Source organism: Teleopsis dalmanni, chromosome X (genome assembly GCF_002237135.1).
Source record: "Teleopsis dalmanni isolate 2A chromosome X, ASM223713v2, whole genome shotgun sequence".
In the NCBI taxonomy this organism is placed as follows: Eukaryota; Metazoa; Arthropoda; class Insecta; order Diptera; family Diopsidae; genus Teleopsis; species Teleopsis dalmanni.
In genome coordinates this window covers 6,825,410-6,845,761 of record NC_051848.1, presented here as the reverse complement: position 1 = coordinate 6,845,761, position 20,352 = coordinate 6,825,410, and the positions used below count along the sequence as shown (strand labels likewise).

Genomic DNA, 20,352 nt, shown 5'->3' with positions numbered 1-20,352 from the left:
TTTATCTTCATATATAATCAATTGTCGGCTTTTTATTATTTAAAGTTGATATTTAATAAAAAATTTCATTATTGGGGTAGAAATCATCGAGATGTTGAAAAATGACCCCTAAATAAGTCATAACAAAATATGTATAAATCATTATAAATGGGAAGGGAGGTCCTCAAACTCAAAAAACCGATGATGATAAATGGGGAATTTCGATACGTATTAAGGTTTTTATAACAAGGATTTTTCAGGTACATTTTTACCACTACATCTAACCAAGTACTATGTATTGCAGTTGACATAGTGAAGTATCCGCATTATATCAGATTAAGAGGGTGCATTCTGAAACAGCTGTAAGCACTTTCACTCATAACATCTATAGCCCTTTGTTATACCGTTTGAGAGATCTACATTAGTTTAGATAGACAACAACTGTCAATACTACACTTCAGAGATATCCATTGAATATTTTGATGCACTCAGAGGGATCTATATTAGATTAGATTAAGAGGACGCGTGTTGAAGCAACTGTCAATGCTTCGACTCATATAGATCTATTGCCTATAGTGAAACAGCTGTCAGAACTTTCACTCGTAGACAACTATAGGTCATTGTGATACCCTCAAAAGGATCTACATTTTGTTAGGTGGACAGTGTGCATGCTAAAACAAATGCCAACACTGCCTCATTGTCACTCATAGACAATTATTGCCCTATGTAATGTTCTTTGAAGGATCTGTATGACTATATATAATATCTATAATATATGAGTATAATATAATATACCTATGATCTATGTCTATGTTTATGTCTAATATATAATACATAGTATTTCTATTGTATAGATTTATGAGCATATCTATAGCTAGTTGTTAGTAAATATTGCATTAAACAATTTTTATAACTTCATTGGTATATATCTAAATTGTTAATATAGATACTATTCAATATTATTAATTATTTTATAACTCATTCCAATGCTTCGCTGGGAAACCATAGCATGATAGCATAATCAATGATGAAGATATAGCTGGTATAGCAATTTGGGTTACCCATTATGTGTGGTCCAATTAGATTGATTAAATACAGAAAAACAATTTCACAGCAGCACAAAAGCTACACGTATTTCTGTTGTTGGTTAACAATTTATTTTTATATGGAATTCCCTTAACGCAATTTACATAAGTGGCATGTTGAATTAAACTTAAATAAATTTGCTGTAATGGCAAACAAGCAAATCGCACAAAAGTGTAACCAGACTCACTAAACCCATCGAATCCATCGAGTCCATCAAAATAACTCAATCATGCGCCTGCACTGAGATACAATTTAAACTTTTTGCTTAAATATCATTTTCAGGCTTGCCGTTGAGAAGAAGATAACAATGCTAAACACGAAGCCCTGAAAAGTGCTTGAAAATAAAAAAAACCCCAACAATATATAAAAAATGAAGCACAAATTAGCTGCATTAAAATACCAAGTGTAGAATTTCTTTAATTTGCACTTTCCGCAAGTACACAATACACAGGCACTGTCTTCCTAAGCCCACTCTCTTAAGCCCAACCAGCGAGGATTGCGGTTCAATCATGCCTCAACTAGGCAGTAACACTAAAAATTATAAGCGAAGCAAACGCGTCGTTGCAGTTAAGTAATGCGAATGTAATGCAATTCCCAAAAGAGCAACGCAATGCCAGCACATAAACAACAACAGCCAGAGCAACAGCAACAACACCACCAACAGCAACAGCAACAACAACAGCAACAACAGTCCAAGCATAATCACAACAAAATCAGCAACGATTGCAAGTTTACTGCACACAAGTACGGTGCGACACTTGAGGGCAGCTCTTAAGCAACCAAGTGAACAGATGAGCACCTTTTCCTATCAACCGAGCAATCTATGAGCCTGGCTGAACCGACAAATGCTGGACAATGAGACGCCAGGCGCCAATTGTTCCTATTTGCAGTTGGCAGTGGTTGTTGTTGGTGTTGGTGTTGTTGTTGTTGTTGTTGTAAGTTGCTGCAAAACGCCTGACAGCTTAAAGTTATGCACATACATATGTGTCTGTATATTTAGGATGGTTTACCCATAGATACGAATGCGCAACGATATGGTTGCATTATGCCCATAACCAGCAGCAGAGTTTTTCTACTAAACAAATAAACCAAATAAAAGTGAATCGCATCACGACTATGACTTGGCAGTTTGGAAACGGTCAAGATAGCACGAACCAGCAACCAGCAACCAGCAACCAACAAACAGCAACAATTGCAACAGCAACAACAACAACAACAACAACAACAATATCAGCACAAATGCTTAAATTATAAATAGTACACACTAGTAAAAGTGTTTTGTGGGATTTTCAGTTGTTCTATAAGATACAACGTATCTGTACAAGTTGTAGCAAAAATGTTGCCAACAAAACAAAAAAAAAAAATAAAAAAAAATGTATAGAAAACTTAAGTAAGCATGGCAATGCTCAAATTTCAAATTGCCGCAAGCAATGAACACAGCTGGCAACATTTGTGTAAATTATTTTGAGATGATAATCATCACAAGAGCTAGGCATGAGAATAGTTGCGATTGCAATTGCTATTGTGGTTGTTGTTGCCATTGTTATTGTTGTTGTTGTTGCTGTTGCTGTTGCTGTTGTATGAACTTTGGTTAGCAATGTTGTCGTTGTAGCAAATGCTGCTGCCGACTAACACAAGTGTAGATGGTGACAAAGGTGATGGTGATGATGCCGCAATTCTGCAAGGCTGTTGCCGTTGCTGTTGCTGTTGGTTTTCTATGCAAACGACAAGCCAAACAGATAAGCAATAGCAATACACAAGTACCTATGAGGGCAACACTTGCCTCCGCAATAGCAATCCGGAACCACAATCTGCAATGGTAACAGCTATGGTATGAAGCCGCATATCAGGTTAAAACGACATTTGTGTATAGGTTAAGCTGGAGTTGCATTCAAATAGGTTATATCGGATTTTGCACTACACTGGACGTTCCTAAACACAGAGTTAGCCATAGTCAAATGTGGACATATCCATATCCAAATGACGTGTGGTGCGGCTTCGGCTTTGCCATCGGCGTTGAATTCGGTCTCGGAGTGATTCTCTTGCTGTTGCTGTTGCTGTAGTTGTTGCTGTTTAATTGAAATTGATGGTAGTTGAGGTGCGTATTTGCTGTTGGCGTTGTTGTTGCCATTGCTGTTGCCTGGTATTTGTGCGTTGCATATGCGATTATTGCATGTGGCGCCGCAACTGGTATTGTTGTTATCGTCATTGTCTTATTGCTGTTATTGTTGGTTGCATTCGCAATTATTTTCTGTGACAAAAGTGTTGACAGTGTTGGCGGTTTTTGAGTATTTATCGATTGGTGGTCTTACGTTTGGCGTCATGTAGACTTCATCCAAATGCAATGTAGATATGCAGTATTGTCAACAGTTGTATGCAGTCGATGGGCTATATTGTTAAGATAGATTAAGCATATGATAATGTGAGATGACTGTTTTTGGTTATGTCGAAAATGCATGCAAATTATTTACAAAGCTATTAATAAGAAAGAATTTTTGTTTTGACTTAAGATATTTACAAGTTGCATAGAAAAATTTCGTTTAAAATACATAGGTATGTATAAATATAAACAAATAATAATGTTACTGTATTAGATCATTGCTGAAAACTCAAGTGAAAGATAAGATGAAGCCAATAATTATCATTAATGATAGGTATTACTATCGCCTCAGAAGGAAATGAAGATGTAGAGTTCTCTCTCCAACGACAAAACATTAACTCTATAAGTCGCTCATCCTAACTCTGTGTTTCACTCGTTAATAAGACAATACTAGAAGTGTTTGGAAGTAAAGTTACTCGTAAGATTTTTGATGCTCTCTAAATTGATTACGGTTACTGCATGCGAATAAGCCACGAGCTGTAAAACTTTAATCATGACTTTAAGCGAACAAATATTCAACAGATTGGGTATTCGTAAGATTTTTTGGTGCATGACGATAACCGCATGCGAATAAACCACTTTTTCATAAAATGTGTATAGTGTAGCGACCGAATATCCAACAAGCGAAAATCCAATGTCTCAGAGAAGAAGATTCTTGATGCGTCTTGAGTGTTTTCACGACATTTATTTTGTTTACCAAAGAAATATCTAACGGCTTAATGATGTCATGAAGACAAACGAGAAAGGTGATTAAGGTGGCGATAGAGAAAGCCATAAGAGAAGATTGGCGAAAAACGTGTATGAATCAACAATCGGAAAAAGAAAATATAAGGGAAGATCATATCTCCGGAGAAATAATCAAGTTGTGAAAGCACTAAGCACTAACTAAGCACTTAGTAATCAAAGTTAAAGAAGGTGCATGCACTGCTGAGAGAAGCAACTGAAGGAAGCGAGTTGGAGGAAGCGAGGTCAAGCGAAGAGTCGGGTCATGACCTGAAAACGGATTGTTTTGGTAAAATAAATAATTAAATTCAGTCAATCTTGATTTTATTTCTTGATTGGCTTACTATACCATAAACGTAACCCTAAAAAATCTAATACGCTTCACCGGGTTTCCTATTTCCGAATATATATTTCTGAAGTGCTATTCTTGAGAATAAAAAGAAGTTTGTTATAAGGACCAAACTCTTAATAGTTTTGGTGGGAAGCTGACTAGTTAAATGCAATAATCATAGTTATAATTATAATTATGATTTATTGAATAATAATTTCTTTTATTTAGTTGATAAAATAGTTATATTTAGAGGAACTTGAAAGTGAAGGCTAAAAAAAATAACTATTCACAAGTTTCTATGCAACAAGCTCTGGTAAGTTTTGTAGTACATTATATGGGATACTGAAAAGTCGAAGCTTTAGTAGAGTCAATGTGATTGTTTATCACTTATATTTTTAAATAAGCTTTTTTATACAAAATGTTGATCAAAAATGTAGTGGATAAAAATTTGAAAGACTCAGTAATACTATGTTCTGGTTGGTATAATAAACCTAATGAACGAAAATAAGATATTAATATCGTAACATGTATACCTTAAAGAGCTGGTAGACTTTAATAAAAAATATTAATACATAAAATAATAATTTTTTGTTATTAAATATCCGTTAGTATTACAGTAAAATCTCTCTCAACCGACACTCATCTTCAATAAGTACCTCTGCTGAGTGAATTTCCCTTTCGAAAGGACATCCCCTTAGCTGAGCAATTCTTCTTTAACCAACCTTTTTGTTTTTCAATGCAGATGTGCAACCAACTCTGTTTTTTTGATGAGATATTACTCTAGAGCGGGAAAGAGTTCGCTCAAGAAAGTTTTCAACTATACTTAAATAATAAATGAATATAACGATATGAAATTTACTTATTAAAATTTATTGTTTCTCATAAAAAGTATATATGGTAAAGTGTATATTTTTTGTTTATTTTAATAATTGTGTAAAATTAAGGTTTAGATTTTTAAGTTCAGTTTTCTAATATTGTTGCTATAATTAAGTTTTTATCGAGAGATAAATGCCAGCCAATTAAAAAAACTCCAATTCGGAGACCGTTAGTTTCCGATATATGCCTCTGATTTCACAATAAGATTTCAAACTCCCACTATTATTATACAAACGGTTTTATTGCCGTCGTTATGTGGGCGTAAGCCGAATAATTTATAGAGAAAAAAATTGGCTAAAAAACCAATCCAAGATTTGGCACATGCAACGTGTGCGTTGCCGCATGCAACTGGACCACTTTAATTGGATAAATTAGGGCGAACTCCAGCACGATCCAGACATACATTAAACTCGAAAATAAATTGATGCAGTTAAACGCATAATTTCGATTTAGGAAAGATATTTAAACATTTCGTATTTTTGTATCTTGTTCTCAACTGCAAATGAATCAAATCAAAACTATAATAAAACCGAGCTGCCGCCTTCAACTTTACTACCTCAGGCTAATTTTATACAAATAAATTGGTTAACAGCATCAAAGGATGCGTGAGAGAATTTCTGATTATATGCTTTTAAACTAAAATATTTGTGCGAATTATTTAATATTTCAGTGATTAAATGAAGAAAGAATATATTATTTCTTTGATATTTAGAGGTCAATGCATGATTGGATATGAATTGATATAAACGAAAAAAGTTACTTCAACGTTTAAAAATAACAAATCAAAGATAGAAAATTCCAGTGTAAGTGAAGAAGTTCGCTATTATGTTAAGAAGTATGAAGTTATCTTACCACAGGTTTTCTTAATACCAGGCAACACTCAGCTCTTCGGAGAAATATAATCTTTTGTTTACACTAAGAAATTAAATATTATAAATAAATAACGTCACCACTAATTTACTATTATCTTTAGAATACCTAACAGAAGATCCTTATAAATAAGAATCATTTAAGAAAGTGAACTCAGCACTCCTTTAATATATAGTAAAACTTTCTAGTTCTGGGTATTAGTTATCTCACCGTCATTATCTAATTTGAATGACGTATTGAGTATGTCAAATGTCCTACATTTATTTGTCATTCTATTATGTTTTTATGTACCAGATGTATGCATAAGTTTCTTTTTTTTTGGTAAAGAAAATATTTAATATTCAATGAAAATTAAAATTTTTAATTCAAAATTTTGACCATCGGCTATCTTTTAAGTAAAGCTTTCCTTCTCAAGAAAGCTACTTGTCTTTTGCGGGAAAACATTTGTCGAGCCATTTTCCAACTACCTTGAAATTGCTAAAGTGCAGCTTTATGATTGTATCTCGTATTGATGCGAAGAGAAGATAGTCAGATGGCACCAAGTCTGGAGAGTACGATGTGTGCAGAAGGATCTCTCATCCAGACGATTTCCAGATATCTCTCACTGGTTTTGCTGTGTGAGATAGCGCATTGTCGTATAACAAAAACACTTTGCAATATTTTGTGTCGTCTTTCCAACAATACGTAAATTAAATTAATCATTTGTTGACAATAACGTTGTGTATAAACAAATTCGACGGGCTTTCAGAGTCCGTGACGCACAATACCGCGTATTTTGGACTCTTAAAACCCGGCGAAAACGAAATACCATGCTTTGCGTCTGGTCTGTTCTTTTGACATTGAAGGACCGGCTTCTAAAAGTAAAAGCCACGATTTTTTCCACCTCAACCTTTTTAAAAATTTTCATTCAAATAATTATATATATATAATATTGCCGTTAAAAATGAAATCAGTGTGCTCAAACTAATAGAATATCAAATAGATAATAAAATGTGATACTTTGGGTCTAATAACTTAGAATTACTTTCTAAAAAGGTGTCCACTTCTTAAAGCTGTTTAGCAACTAGCTATAAATATACCGCTATCAAAAACCTGATCTATCGAACGTATTTACCCAAGAAGACTCAGTGTGTGGAATAATTAAGCTTTGAGGAAACTAAAACTCCAAAACTTAGTCAATCGGACGCATTTTAATGTAGAAAGCTTGGTGTGAAGCGTGTAAAAGTTTTAAGAAAATTAAAACTCAGAAACCTGATCAATCGAACATATTTGATGAGGAAACTAAAACTATTAAATTTTGAATTTGTTTTTTTTTTGATGATGACTCTCAAAGAGAGTCGAAATATAGAATTAATTAAAAAACATCAAACAAAGGATTTTTAATTTTTATTAAAAAAAGGGACCTATAGCCAGTCAAAAAATAAACAAAAAAATCATTATAAATGAAACTAAAACTATAGGTAGTCAATCGGACGTAGTTAACCAAGAAGACTCAGTATGTAGGTTATTTAAACTAAAACTCCAAAACTTAGTCAATCGGACGCATTTTAATGTAGAAAGCTTGGTGTGAAAGGTCCTGTTTTTAGTACTTATATTTATGTTAGCAAGGGCTCTTCTCTAGCAGAGGCGTCATGCGATGAATGCTCCGTCTACGATAATTTCAGATTCAATATGTATTCAGGACAAGATCGCTTATAAGATCGCTTATTATAAGTGTTTACAAAGCATATGTAAATATTTCTCCTAATGTTTCGTCACGTCAGAGTGTAAAATCTATGAGATGCATTGCATAAACTAATTTTTGTATTTCAATACTTTTTACATTTCAGGAGTGCATAAGGTGATTTGGCAACGAAAAATACACATTAGCGCCTGTTGTGTGAAATCAAATTTTTATTTCATTTAAATTGGCCAACTTGATTTGATGTGGCCAACACAGAAAGATGTCACTTCTGCAAGTTGCAGTATAAATCTAAATTATACACATTTTGCCACTCAGGCTATGTGCTTTTGTTTTGTTTTTACTCACCTACCGTATGTATGGCATAGACTTCAACAGACATAAGCGACACCAATAACACTTATAGTCGCAGATACTACAGCAACAGCAACAGCAACAACAACAGCAACAGCAACAACAAAGCAACAACTTACAAGAAATTGAAATCTGAAGAATTTTAGTTTTGTGCGTTGCAATGGGCGCCAATTTAAAATATCTATGCGCACTATGCGCTCCTCTCCGCCGCTGTCTGGCGGTGCATGCAAGTGGAGAGGCGCCACATAACCACCCATACGGTTAGTGTTACGTTAGTGTGTTAGTACACGCAGATTGTCTCCCAAGAAATGCTTAAATATTTAAAATAGAAATACAAATTCAAATTCTATTATTTTTTTATTTTTTGAGAAAATAAGAATGAATTTCATTGTGCCAAAAAATGAAAAACAAATATAAAACCAAACTAAAAAATAAATTAAATTATTTTATTTTATTTTATTTTATTTTATTTATATTTAAATTTTTCCTGGCTTCAGCACAACTCTGACAACTCTGACAACTCTGCCAACAAAGAAGTACAGCAAATTTAGAGACGGCCAGCTGTGTGCATAAATTTCACTTTTTATTTGCAATAATAAAAAAAACACAGATAAATTTAAAATATGTGTTTTCTACGGATCCGAATATATGTATCTACATATGAGCGCAAAGGCGAGCTAACGCGAGCACCAGTTGTGCCCGGCTTCGTTAATAGACTCTTGCCTTACTTGCTTCTTTAGATGTGCCTTTTTGGTATTTTAAAATAACTTCATGCCCTTCGCACATCGCTTTGCACATCCCATATTTGCAAAGTCGAAGTCACTTTGCAAATACTCGTAATTAATATGGCAGGAAGGAACTTCCTGTTTGGTTCCTAAATTGCCACTTTATTTCAATTGCATGAATTGGCTTCTAAGATTGCAATTAGTATCAGTTGTGCCTGAAGCTATTAAGCTAATGCTACTACACCAATAAGGAAGATTATTATACGGAGTCTTTCAAAAATTCAACAATTCAAAAGTAATATTTTTACTATATTTAATATCCTGAAGTTTCAATGCACCTATGTCAACAATTTTTTTCATACTTTTCATTCGACGAATGCAGTACCCTCTTTACTTCAGGAAAGAGGAATTTTCCTTTATTAAACACAGATCTTAAGCACAACGATTTATATCTGATAAATGTAATAAATCTTCGTCTTTGCTTTTTTAACAGTGCTGGGTGGAGCAGTGCCGCCTCAACCAAGTTTTGCCATCTAACTCGATCCGATGCCAAGTTTTTCCAATCGCTCACGCGTAGCTTCATTAAATTGTCTTCAGCAACAACTAGGCCTACCTCTTATTCAGGATTCAAAATGGTTTCTGGCAAGTACTTGTTTTGCTGAACGTTCTCGGTTTATATACTGAATGTATTGCTAGGATTGCTAGGATCTGAGTCGCTGTGATTTTATGTAACGTATTATATTCTGCTTGTCGATTGAGTTCTCTAACTCGTGGTTGTAGCGAATATAACATGACTTTTAGGGACAAAAATCTTTCTCAATACTTTCCGTTCATGGGATAGTAGTTGATATGTTTCGTTTGCTTTGAGTGTCCATACTCGCAGCCATACGTCAGAGCTGCTCTGATAAGGCAATTGTGTAGTAAATATTTCTCAAGTAATTTCTATTAAGAGTCTTTCAATTTTATTCCAATACAGATGAAAGAAAATTTTTCTTTAAACGAAAATATTGTATCTGCTCAAAGTAGGTGTATGACGTCCCCAATGATTTTTCACATCAAACAAATAACAAATATTGCAATAATATTCAATGTTATTATTTTTTTTTTGAAAATATTAGACCTATAAAATACTACGTGGATTGATAAATACCCAGACTAAGTAATAAAAACAATTTTTTTTGTGGGAAATTATTTATGCATCAATATACTAGTCAACACACAGAGTCCAATGAACTTTCAGCATAAGAATGCCTTTTCAATTATACGATTTAATAAGTCCTCCTTTGAAATGGATTTATGAAAACTTTAAAATAAATTTCCCTGTTAGTTGTCAATATTACAAATGCTGTTGACAACTATAAAAATGTGCTCTATTTAAGCATTTTTTATTATTTGCATGTATGACAAATATTCTTAACTAAAATATACGCTCTTAAAATGTCATTATTTGAATAAGAATATATAAGTTCCTTTAGGCTGTCAAGCTGCTTTAAAGTCCTGTTTCGGTCAATAGCCATTTAGATCAGTCTTCGACAATTATGCACTCTTGAACGAGATGTCGTTGGAATTCGGTATTTATTTTCTCTGGGTTGTTGGGTACTGGAATGTAGTGGAAAAATTATATACATTTATTAAAGAAACCGATGAAAGTTTTTAATTTCTCTAACGCAAACCTCCACAAATATTACGATTTTTTTCATAAGCATCTATTTCATCATTTTTAGCTTTTTAAGACATCTCAATTTTTATTATTAATTTTTCTATATATTTTACCTCAACAAAGTTTATTTTTTTCCGGGAACTACCATAAGTTAAAAATTAATACGTTTAGATTAGCAAAGATTAATTTCCTCACTTCTCACCTACCAAGATATTCATAAGCTTCGTAAATGGAATTTTTCTAAATATTTTGGTAAATAGTTTTATTAAATTTTTCAAGTGGACACATTTGTCAAAGAAATATATCTCAAGTATGTTGTTTATATAAATGAAATTGCATATAGAAATAATTGCCATCTGTCTCATTGTTTATGTCGTAAAAGTCATTCAAAGCAGATGTTTCGACAATAGCAAAAATTCATGTTTTCTAATAAAAACAATATATTTTAGAATTTAGTGAACAATTACGAAAATAACATTAAAATAGTATTTTATTATTCTCTAAATTTAGTTGAAGGTTTTGTTTTTTGTTTGAAAGCTATTGTAATTAAAGATACGAATAGATAAAATTAGAAAAAAATGTTAACTTCGACATTGTAAAAGTTTCCATTCCATTCCCTCAGATAATTTTACTACTATGCAATTACATATCTACCATTTACTTGATAGATCTTGTTTTAGATTTATTAATTTATTTATTATTTGTTATGATTTATAATACAAATCTGTGTATATATTTAGGCACAACCTTATTTTTAGCACTTAGCATATTTTGGTCCCTAACTTTAAATATTACCTGTGTTAACCTTTTTAGATCAAAAAAATTTTCCGAATCAAATTCCATTTTATTTATTCAAAAAATAAGAGATCAAAGAGCTTTCTGATGCAAAAACAGATAGACACATAGAAGCATACGAAGGCATCCTTCTATATGTCTTTTTATCAGTCCATCAACATAAAATAAGAAATTCTGGATAGCTTACCGACACTAAGACATATATACAGAGAGACGCGTAGAAGATTACAAAGGTATCCTACTATATGTCTTAGTATCAATCTATCAAGATAAAAGCAGATATTCTGGATAGCTTATCGACACCTGGACAGATATACACATAGATGTATAGACAGATATACAGATAGATGTATAGAAAAGTACGAAAGTATCCTTCTGTTTGTCTTCGTATCAGTCTATCAACATAAAAGCAGAGATTCTGGATCTCGACATCAAGTTAAATAGACAGATAGACGTATTTAAGGATTCGATGGCAACTTTTAAAATAAGAAAATGTGGAATTTATTTGTGAGGCATGAAGACTGTTGACACATTTTTTTCTTGTTTGTACTCTGAAGTATTCTCTTTTCCTTAATTTATTAGCTTGGTACACAAAATATTTCACATTTATTTCTTTTTTCTTATATACTACCTATTATATTATATATAATATATTTTTTTTTATAAAGTATTTTTTTACTAATTCTGCTTGAATTGTCAATAACACTAAATTTTGCATTTGTCTTTATAAAAAATTGTTTAATTTCATTTGAAAAATAATAATCTTATATATGTTTAAATATTTCTAAATATTTGAAAAAGCTGGAGAAACATTTGCTATTTTTTATAAAAAATAATTTAAATATTTACGTTTTTGTTTTTTCCAGATTGTTAAAAATTTTATTTACATAGCATAAAATCAATAAAACCATATAAAGTTAAATTATTTGCTAATTTAACAAATGCAAAAAAAAATATAACAATAACTCTAGCAAAAATAATATATGTGAACAAATTTTTTTTATAAGAATAGCAAATTTATAGCAATAGCAAATTTTCTTGAACTGTTCCAGAAACCGATCAAGAAAGTTGCTGTTCAATGCAAAAGGAAGAGGAAACACCATGGTTATTCTGAGATCTATCCTTGAAAATGTGGTCGTATCAAAAATTTGTTTCAATAAAACGTTTCAGAATATGACCTATACTGATAACTGGAAACTCACATGCAAAAGAAAAGAGCTATGTATAGTATGCAATAGGATATATTATATGTAACATATACATATCAGAATCTCAGACTCAAATCGGAACAGCTACTGTGGAGTTCAGTGCATTAAAATATAGTCAAATTGATTTAATACATTATTCTTGTTGTCTTGATATGAGTATGAGTGTAAATGCTAATAAGGTTTATCGTTCTCATACAGAGTTTAGAGCAGGAACAATCTCCCTTCACTCGTCTGCCTGCCGCTCACTCGTCAGTGAGGATTCTGAGTTTTTAACATGTTTCTTGTGATATGACTTATTGTAGTCGCACTTGTCTTCTAGAAGATTTCATTTATCATTATTTCGAAGTAATTATGTTTACAGATTATAAGCCCAGACTTTTATTGCTTTTTATAATATTCAACTGTTGACAACGTTGTCTAAGATACAAATATTTAGTTCGCTTGAATCAAGTCATAATGAAGAAGTACTATAATTAATTTATTTATATATTTAATTGTTTTTCTCTCAGTTATATACATTAAACAAAAATGTTTGCAGGTTGTAGTAACATAAAAAATATCGGAGAGTCTAAATGAATGTACTCATAATATGACTGTCTACATATTTTAATACGGACTAGTCATTAAAAAGCGCGTCGAATCGAAGAATGCCGGGTGAAAGGTCGTTAGTATAGTATATCTCTGAGAAATACTTAAGATATGTAATAAACAAATAAGTTATAAATTGGACTTGCATCTGTAATTTATGAACGATAAATTCTCCTCTTAAACGATAGATATCCTAAATTTTTTATCTCAATTTAGTTATTGACGATAATCATTTGAAAGGTATTTTATACGATTATAAGTTTATAAGCAGATTCATTAAACTATTTTAAAAATATTGAAAGTTAATGTACCCAAATTATAAAATTAAATAATATTTCAAGAACTTATATACAATATATGAACTTGTATATATATGTTTTACATAAAGAAAAAAATATTTTTATTACTGGACTTTTAGCCGCTTTCTTCCTTAACCTGTATTTAATTTTTATCAGTATAATTTAAATAAAATATCCCAATAACGAGGCCTTTGAATAAACCTTTGAAAAGTGAGATTATTGTATAAGTAATTTTGAATACCAGTACTCAAGTATCAGCAGACCATTAAGACTAGCATAAATAGAATAATTCTTTGTAAGGGTTGGTAAACAAAAATATATCAGAAATTATATATAGAAAGAGTTATGAGTACACACCATTGGTTCAGGTCAGATTTTAAGGTAAAATTTTAACAAACTACTAGTAAATCGTTTATATGTCTGTTGAATTAAATAGTGCTCTTGTTCTGAGATATCGTGTTTCTATGTACCGAGACTTTGTGATGTGTGTGTTCCTAATTCCACAGCATTTATTCCTTACTTTCGAGAATTTTGTGAAACTTTTAGTATCAGGTTCTGATAATTCTTCGCGATCTTCCAATTTTTGTGAGATTTTACAAAACAGTAGCCTTGTAACTAGATTTTAATCATTTTTTCTCTAGTTAGAGACCACAAAGATCTTTAATTAGAAATCTTAACTTCTGTATGAGCCTTTCTATCAGCAGTTTATAATAAAAAGGGAGAAATATTACCGAATTTAGTATTATACAGATAATCAGATGATCATATATACTTAGTTCGTTTCGATAAATGAAAAGTATATAGTAAATATAATGTAAATAAGTAAATTTATGATATATTTATTTCTCTAGATATTTAAAATACCTAAGTATGTGTATGAGGGCATGATGGCATGCTAGTTCAACTGCCATGTAGTTGCCATTGTATTTTACTATGTTCTGATATTCAAATAGTAGATACATTCTTATATGTACTAATATCCTTTAGATTATGTAAAGAATCTAATTTCGTAATTTAAACAGAAAAGAGACTAAAATATATAAGAAATATTATTTGTGAATAATGATGTTAAAAAATATATTGTGCCATCTTATATATAAACAATTATATAAATAATTAAGAAGAAATACTACTAAATTCTACTAAACTTTAAAGTGGACCTATCAACTCAAAATGATATATGTCTGTTTAAAACGATATTATTACGGGTAGAAGATAGTATATTTCTGTTTTCTACTCCTTTGCTATGTTAGTCTGTACATCTTATTACTTCAAGATATTATAATAAGGTAAGAATTACTGTCCATAAGTTGTGAATAATGACGAAAATAAATGGTTTTTAAAGAAAAATGAAAAGCTAAAATTTTATTAGTTTCCATATATATTTTTATAGATTAATCTTTTAAATTTGCACCTTAATTAAATTTTTTTTTAATTTGTTCTAAATTCATTTCCCTTATTCTAAAGTACTAGCTAACAGAACTATCTTTAATGACAAAAAAAAATGTTTTAAGGCAACTGTACTATACACATAGTGCTGTTAGCGTTTCTTATAGTGCTTTTGACATCACTAAATCTTTACTTAAATCCACATTTGTTGTATATAAAGATTTTTAGAGTTTGTATTCAAATTGTTTTAAAACTGAAATATGTTCATTAATATATTTAGAGATTAATAACCTGATCAAGAAAGAGCATTCAGAAAAACTGTAAAAAGTTCTATAATAGCAAACTTTTATGTCAATAAAGCTTATTATACATACGTTTTGTTATACGTTTTGTTATGCATAATGAATAATTTGTTTTGTTTCTACGTTTAATATATTAATCATTTTTTTCACAAATTTCATAAATATTTTCACCCACATTATCCATATACTGAACGATACTGAAGAGAAAAATAGTGAAGTTACACGCCAATAACTCAGCAGGTCAGCTTTGAAAATCTGCATAAACGACTTTCAGGCTTAAAAATAATATATTAAAAGAATATTAACAGACCTATTCTGTGAACATTGACACTTATGAAAATTGACTGCTGTAAAGGTTTTGGTATTCTGTGACATAAATAAAAAGCTCTTTTCCTTGTTAGTTGTCAATACTACAAATACTGTTGACAACTATAAAAATGTGCTCTATTTAAGCATTTTTTATTATTTGCATGTATGACAAATATTCTTAACTAAAATATACGCTCTTTACAAGCATATTTTTTATTGTTATTTGAATGCATGAAAAATGGTTTTGACAACTTAAAATATATGCTCTTTACAAGCATTTTTTACGAACACTTACGAGCAGTTTTCTATACAAAACACTTTACACCATAGTGCGGTGAGAAGCACTAGGTACTTGAGCTTTGAAATTTGTCAAGATATTTCCAGAATACCAAAAAGCTTTCTGTTATATAAAAATAAAAAATTTTATTAAAGAACTTGACAAATCTGTCAAGTGCTGACTATCACTAAGTGAGACGCATTAAAATTTGATCATTAATGATACTAATAATATATCGTTGGAGGCTATGCTAATAATCCTGTTAACATTCTAAGTGGATTTATTAATTATCAAATGTTAAGAAAGGAATAGCTCCTTCTACGTTCCGTAAATGAATTTTTTTTTTTAAAGTATTTATTTGAAGTTGAAAAATATCGAAATCTAACTACTACAAGGTTTGGACATATCATCTACTTTGTGAGATTGGATCAAACCAAAGTACTTCATTCGCTTTATGGATTAAGCCATTCATGAACATTGCAGGTGCTCTAAGGTTTTCTTAGGTTTGATCACTAAATTGTGATTCTTGTGATTGTGATAAATTGTGATTTTGATTGAAAATTGAGTTCTAAATTGTGATAGACCCCTATACGCTCACAACGTTTGTGACTTGAGAGCCGTAAAAAAGTTTGGCATATGAAATAATAATAGGGGTTGTATAACTCACATAAGTTAGAAGTTAGGATAAAAGTAGGAGTGGGGACAGAGACAGAAAACAAGAGAGAGAGAAAAGGATAGAGAGAGAAAAAGAAAGAGAGATTGAATCTATTTGAATAGATTTTAGTTATTATCAAAATATTCGCAGTTTAAATTAATTGATCTTTATACCAATTATGATTTGGTATATATGTTAGATCAACCCAAAGATTTATAATTTTTTTTTGCATGCAATAGGTGGATAGCATTAAAAGCCACAGTGTGAGACTCATTAAAACTACCTCCTAGGAATTTATGGAGAAGATTTTCACAGTAATGTGGAAAGTTCATTTCAGTTATCAGGGATGCGAGATATGAGACAGAGGTTTAAAAACTAGTGTATTGGGTTTATTTAACCCAGAAGGTATGGTCGTGGTGCAGACAGTTCTGGAGTAGGTGAAGGGGATGCCGTAAAGGATTTACTATTTAATCCAAATCTAATCTAACCTATGATAATCTAGAATAAATACAGTTTATGTGATTAGTGAAATCTAACTTAAGCACAAATTTGATTGTGGGATATCTACCGGGAATGGAACATGGAGCTATGTCTGCATTACCTTTTACATTCGGTTCGATTTATATGTGTGTTATTATTTTATACTAAATATATATGCAAATTAATATTTTGATGAAGTTAAGAACTGCAGTGTGCAGTGTTCAGTTTGCAGTTTGCAGTTTGCATTTTGCTGTTTACAATTATGAAATTGGTTGTTTGCATTTAAATTGTAGAATTGTAGAATTGCGAACTGTGGAATTGTGGAATTGTGGCATTGATGGCGCATGCGTAGCAATCAGTTTGCCGTTCACGCAACCAAAATGATGAGTTTTAATGGCATTTGGCGCCGATAACGTGAATAAAGTTTTAAAATTACACATAATATGACACTTAAGTGACTGTTTAAGAATAAATTTACGCATTCGCTTTTTCACATATTTTGCGTATTTTTTCGCGTTTTACGTCGGCCATGAAAAGCCATGCAATTCTGTAGATACAAAGGTTGGACGGCAGTGCGAGGTGTTGAAATTTGTGCAGGTAAACTAATTATTATTGCGAAATCGTTTTAATTCAATTAGTTTTATTTCAAAATGACTTACATGACACTGTGCAAGAATTAAAGTGATTTGGAAATTCAATGCTTATGATAGGAATCTTAAATACAGGTTTAAATAGATAGTGTTTTTAATGCTAACTAATAATATTATGTGTTTGTTAATAGGATATGAACACTTTAATGTCAAAACCACAAAGAGAATTTTTATATACAAATATAATAAAAATCAAATACTTATATTTAGTGAACGAAGTAGAAGGAATTATTGAAAAAGTCATACGAAAATAATCTACGCATCAAGATTTCTTATCTTTAAAGAAGTATACCAGCGATTAATCCTATTCCCTACACATTTTTCTATACATTTTTTGTGAACCGAATGAGGATTTTCTTTTATGGTCGTTACTGAATCGAAACATTATTCTCGAAGTTGAAATTTCAATTTCAGGAAGAATAAAAATTAGGATGGATTTCATGATTGATCACATCGATTGATTAAGCTTTTCATCAAATACTTATAAAAATTTGATATTTTGCAATCGCGGTTTACAAGCTATAAATTTCGGTTACGTTTTACACAAAATAAAGAGCAGTCCAAAATCGACATATAAAAAGATTAGGACTGTTCTAGCTCTATTTGAAGTGAAGAAATTCTATAGAAAGCGCAAGATACGATAGCCCAATAATGGACACAATATTACAGGCAGTTAATTATTAATTATTACTTAATTATTACAGGTATTATAAAACAGTACACATTTTGTAAGTATGAATCTATATTTGAATTTGTATGAAAGTGTGCTACTTTCATTCAATGAGTCTCCGGTTTAGCTATGTTGTCCAAAATACCTGTTAGAATTTGTACTTTATTTATCAACATATTGGCTTTATAAAGTGATTTGATTTATTCCACTATTCCTCTAAATATTCAATTACTTTTTTGCAAATCGATTTATCTTTGCCCTTGAAATATACCACAGTTTTATAATATACTATACCATACCACACTTCACAGAATGTTGCATATCACGCATCAAGTCTCCGGTCTTAGAAAATCAAAATTCGGTTGGAAATTTAACTTCTAAAGCTAGTTAGTTATATTGCTTCACTTTACGGTCTTTAAAAACTATTTTGAAGACTTTTATTATATCTTCCAAAACAATTCTAGATTTTTAGTCCCCAAAATATTTAATATCATCGCTGTTTGTATAGACTCTTTTGTAGAGTCTCCAATAATTGAAATTCTGTTTCATCCAATATTATGATAATTATAAAGTTGCGTTTAACATATAAACTAATTATTAAAATTTCATAAAATTTTAACACATATTATTTGAAACATTTAGTCTCCACATAGCACATGGGTTTATAAACAGTGATGTCATATATGTGCCACACCGGAGACACATTTTTACAGAACCTTCTCAATTTTCAAGAGAATTGTAATTTATTCAAAAATAAAAGAAAATCTGTAGTAATCATAGATCACTACAAAAAAGTAACTACTTTCAACTACTCTCCACGTAGAACATAGGTTTACATATAAACGTATATGTGCCAGACTGGAGACATTTTTACAGATCCTTCTCTATTTTCAAGAGAATTGAAAAGTCCAAACAAATTATATACGAACGTTAAACTAATTATATTCGAATATTTTCTAAGACTACGCATGATGAGTACTTGACAATACTCGAAACAGCGTTGTATGGTCTGTCGAATTTCAATTAATTAAACAAATTTTTGTAATTGTTGTCTCTTCATTACTGTTTAAACCCTTTTAAAAAAAGTTATATTAAATTAATTAAAATTTTTTTCGAAATTAATAAAATTAAGTTTAATAGTTTAAATTATAATTAAAAAATAAAACTAAATTTAATTTAAAATAATTTTAATTAAATTTTTTTTTTTTCAATTAGCATGAAATTCTGCAAAAAATAATAAAATAAAGAAAAAAAAAAGTATATATTTAAAAAAAAAATTTCCACTTCTTAGCAGAGCAAGGTTTCGATCCTCGGACCTCTGGGTTATGGGCCCAGCACGCTTCCACTGCGCCACTCTGCTTGTTGTATAACGGTTGTCATATATTCTATTTAACTTGAAGCAAGAAAAAAAAATTTTAAGAGATGAATCATCATCGTAAATGTGTTACTAATTTTAGTGAGAAATAATCTCACAGACAGAAAAATTTATTTGTCTATAGAAAATACGAAATTTTATGGGCTATGGATTTTATAGCATTCACAACAATATTTTTATAAATAAGTTATTTATAAATTTTTGCATATTCCAAAATAGACAAATATGAATCAAAATTTAATTCTATTACTAATTAGTAATAGTAAATTATATACATTGAATTTATATTATATTATATTATATGTATCTTATACAAAAATAAATATATTTTTTTGTATCCGTGTTTAATAAACTTTTTAATTAAAAATAAATTTGTTGCATTGAATATCGAAATAATATAAGCGAAGGAGTAGAAGAATTCATTATAATGGAGCTGTTTTGGTGGTTAAGACACTTTATTTCGGGTCAAAATTAATATTTAAATGTAAATAATCATAAACATTTTTCTAATACAAATTATTATAACTGAACTTTCTGAATGTAGAAAATTTTTCAATACTTGGAACCAAGTATAGACTACCAATTTTTAGTTTTGAACTATTATTTATGTTGCCTAAGGCTTGTGTGAAATACTGACATCCCTGTGTAATATTGCTAAAAATTAATTAGTTAGTATTATAATTTTTTTAA

The 20,352-nt window shown here is 30.6% G+C and overlaps 1 non-coding gene across 1 annotated transcript; it reads right to left on the bottom strand.

Annotated features, from left to right (window-relative positions):
- Positions 1 to 19,575: 19,575 nt before the first annotated feature.
- Positions 19,576 to 19,647, bottom strand: Trnam-cau. Its single transcript has one exon. It is a non-coding gene; the product is annotated as a tRNA-Met (tRNA).
- Between the last annotated feature and the right edge of the window lie 705 nt (positions 19,648 to 20,352).